The sequence below is a fragment of the Camelina sativa genome, chromosome 4 (genome assembly GCF_030686135.1).
Source record: "Camelina sativa cultivar CO46 ecotype springtype chromosome 4, ASM3068613v1".
Taxonomy (NCBI): Eukaryota; Viridiplantae; Streptophyta; class Magnoliopsida; order Brassicales; family Brassicaceae; genus Camelina; species Camelina sativa.
In genome coordinates this window covers 9,010,470-9,014,386 of record NC_141883.1, presented here as the reverse complement: position 1 = coordinate 9,014,386, position 3,917 = coordinate 9,010,470, and the positions used below count along the sequence as shown (strand labels likewise).

At 35.0% G+C, this 3,917-nt stretch overlaps 1 non-coding gene across 1 annotated transcript; it reads right to left on the bottom strand.

Moving 5' to 3' along the window:
• Positions 1–414: 414 nt before the first annotated feature.
• LOC147945633 (small nucleolar RNA R71) lies at positions 415–521 on the bottom strand. Its single transcript, XR_015597893.1, has one exon. It is a non-coding gene; the product is annotated as a small nucleolar RNA R71 (small nucleolar RNA).
• Positions 522–3,917: the final 3,396 nt, after the last annotated feature.

Sequence of the window (3,917 nt, the reverse complement as noted above, 5' to 3'; positions counted from 1 at the left end):
TTTTGCAATGTCATCTTCAAGGAAGAAGTGAACAGGGTTACTAGTATGAGTTTCAAAAAATCAAAAATGGATCGCCATGCTGATGAGAATGAACGGTCTATTGAAGAGATATCTGGAATGAACGGTCTATTGAAGAGATATATGCTCTTCTATATGGTCCTACTGCTGAGAATTTGGTGGTTTGCCAAAATTGAGAAAACTGAGAAAGGATCTAGGGGTAATGAGATAGTCACCAAGGAGGTAAAAACAATGCAAAACATGCACAAAAAGGGATGCTTAAAACATGTAAATTACAGAGTTATGAGAGACAAGGCTCATCTATGGGAGAAAACACTTCCAACTGGTGCTATTAAAACATGGGATGGTTGTAAGAAGACTTTCTTGGCCAAATTCTTCTCAAATGCTAGAACTGCAAGATTGAGGAATGAGATCTCAGGTTTTGCACAAAAGAACAATGAGACCTTTGGTGAGGCTTGGGAGAGGTTCAAAGGTTATCAAACAGAATGTACACACCATGGGCTCAACAATGAGTCACTGCTTAGCACTCTCTATAGAGGAGTATTGCCCAAGATCAGAATGTTGTTAGATACAGCTTCCAATGGTAACTTCCTCAATAAACATGTAGATGGGGGTTGGGAACTGGTTGAGAACTTGGCTCAGTCTGATGGGAACTATAATGAAAACTATGACAGGGCTGTGAGGTTTGTTGAATCAGGTCAAGATGAGAAGTATAAGAATGATTTGAAGTTTTTTCATGAGAAGTTGGATAGGATACTCCTAAGCCAACAGAAGAATATACATTTTCTCGGTGAAGAAGACACTCTAGCTCAAGATAGGGAGAATGAACTTGCTTAGCTTTGGTATGTGCAGAACCAAGGAGGTTTCAAAGGCTACAATCAGTTTAAGCCTAACAACCTCTCCTCTAGAAGCACAAATGTAGCCAACCCTCAAGATCAGGTTTACCCTCCTCAACCACCACAACAACATAACACATATGTCCCCAAGCAGCAACAACAAGGTTACCAGGCTCCAATGTGTCCCCCACCAGGGTTTCAGACTTATCAAGCCCAAGAACCAGATTTGAGAGCTTTAATGGAGCAGCTGTTGCTTGGAAAGGCTAGTGGTCAAATGGAGACAACAAAGAAGTTTGCTGAGATAAACCAGAGGTTGGATTCCACGTATAATGATCTGAACATCAAGTTTGAGAGTTTAAACTTTAAAGTCAAGTTTATGAAGAGAAATGTAGCTTCCACTTCACCTCCTCAGCCTAACCAGCTTCCTAGCAAAGCTATTTAAAATCCAAGGGAGTACACAACCAAAGCTATTTATGTTAGTGAGAAAGATGTCACTGAGGATAGTGAGGTTCAAGTTGGGGAGGATTTGTCACAAGTTTCAGCTCAGAGTGAAAGTTATTCTCAGGAAAACCACTTGATTGTGTGCTCGACCAGGCACATGATCGAGTGAATGATCGAGTGACTGATCGAGTGGAATCTACAGAGACTGATAAGCCTATCAGATACATCCCTCCACCATATAAACCACCTATGCAATTCCCAAGACGTTTCAAGGAACAAATGCTTAGGAAAATCAAGGAAGAGCTTGAAAAGAAGGATTTGATGGCTATACAACATGAGGTTACTGTTGAAAAGAAAGAGGAAGAGAGAGGGCCTGCTTTGGAACACTATGATCTATATCCTCTCTACAAAGGTATGCTACTTGACATATCCAAGCAGAAAGCTCAGAATAAAGACAAGAGGGATCTAGTGGAGATTGGAACAGCTGTGATTCCAACAAAGCTTGAAGATTCAGGTTCATTCAATCTGCCATGCTCCCTCAACTACATGCACTTCAACAGGTGCATATGTGATCTTGGAGCCTTTGTTAGTGTGATCAGATATGAAGAATTCAGGCCTAGTAACTTCTATATAAGTCTAGCTGATGGATCAAACAAGGATGTGGTTGGTAATTTGGAGAACTTTCCAGTCAAAATAGACAAGGTCAGAATTCCTACTGATTTTGTCATAATATAGATGGACAAAGAACTTGAAAACCCAATCATTCCTGGGAGGCCATTTTTAGCCACAGCTAGAGCCATAATAGATGTGAGGAAGGGTTTGATCAGCCTAAACATTGCTGAAAAGTTGACAATGAAGTTTGACATAAAAAATCCAGCCAATCAACCCACCATTGGATGCCAACCCTTTATAATAGAAGAGCAAGCTGATGTTGAGCCTCTTAAAGAGGAAGTGGACTCCAAAGCTAAAAATTCTGATCAAGAAGGATCTGTTGAAGAACTCAAGGATTCAGTACAAGAGTTGACTGATCTGGTGAAGGATCTTCAAGTGCAACTCAACAAGAAATCTTTGAAGAAAGCAAGGTCAAAATTCAAGCTGAAGAAGAAACAAAGATCAAGTGTCAAGACTGTTGTGATCAAGAACAAGCTTCATGGTGATCAAATTGAACCAAGTGGGACCTCATCACCTCTCTGGTCTCCAAACAAAGCCTGAAAAGGTACCAAAAGTCAAGCTTAGAGACCATAAACAAGCTCACTAGGGAGGAAGTCCCTACAAGGAAATAGTGTCATAGCTACGCTTAAATTTGTTGCAATAAATCCATATTTTGTTGCAAATTTGAAAATGCAATAAAACTGAGACACAATTTCTATTGTTGCTATATGAGCGTTGCAAATTGGTATTTGTTGCATATATATTGCAAAATTTGCAATAAATAAACTTCTTGCTATATTCTCGTATTAATGCAACATAATTTTTATAGTAAATTTATCGTATAATTGTGACGTACGTTTGCAACTTCCATTTGTTACAAATTATTGTCACAGAAATAATATAGCAAATATTATTACAAATTTGCAACGAAGTAATATATTGATATATGTGTTGTATAAATGCAACAATATTTATGCAGCAAATTAGTTGTATAATCATGATGGTCTAATACAACTATATATTGTTGTAAATAAATGCTATGTAAAATATAAAGCAAAAATGTTACAAATTTGTAGTAAATTTTTTTAAATATATCCTCGTCGCATATATTTTATGATGATGCTCACAACTAAAAATGTTGCAAATATTGCCAATGCAATTTTAATTTCGTTGTATTATTACAATAATATATAGTTATAAATCTCATTGCCTAGTTCCACTTAATTTTACAACATTAATATGAATCACAATATTTTTTATTATTTTTTTCGACACATGATTTGTTAAATTATATTTTTATTTAAAACTTTCATCTGTTAGATAAATATTATAATAGGAAAAAATAGTGAAAGAAATAACTAACTTTATTAAGTAATAAATATTAAAATATTTCAAAATGCAAAAATAAAAAATAATAGAAAAAACTAACCATAAATAAAAACTAAGTTCAGAAGAAAAACCTAAAAAGCATAACTAAAACAAGTAAATGAAACTTAGTTGTTCACACCATTAGAGAATTAACGGAAAAACAACATGTCAAACATTTTCTCTAATCCTTCAAGATTATTGAACCTCTCTCTCATTTCTGCATTCTGTTTATAAAGCTCTTCCAACTTTTGTTTGATAACCTCTTTGAACTTGAGCTTCATTTTCCATATAATTCATCCAAATATATTTATTAAAAATAATAAATTAATTAATACTAAAACAAAATTTACACGTACAAAACAAAAACAAAATTAAACAAACCAAAAGCTAATTACGTAAAAAGGAAACATAAAACTATCCCTAAAAAAAAAATCGATGGGGCAAACAAAAACAGAATCAAACTAGTTTCACCACACATGCAACAAAACATCTATCTAGTTAATCAGATGTTATACTACTTCACGACAAAAAATATAATGAATCAATAGAGAAATGTGTTTACTTTGGAGAAGATGCAGTGATTGCTAATGTGTTGTGTTTTGT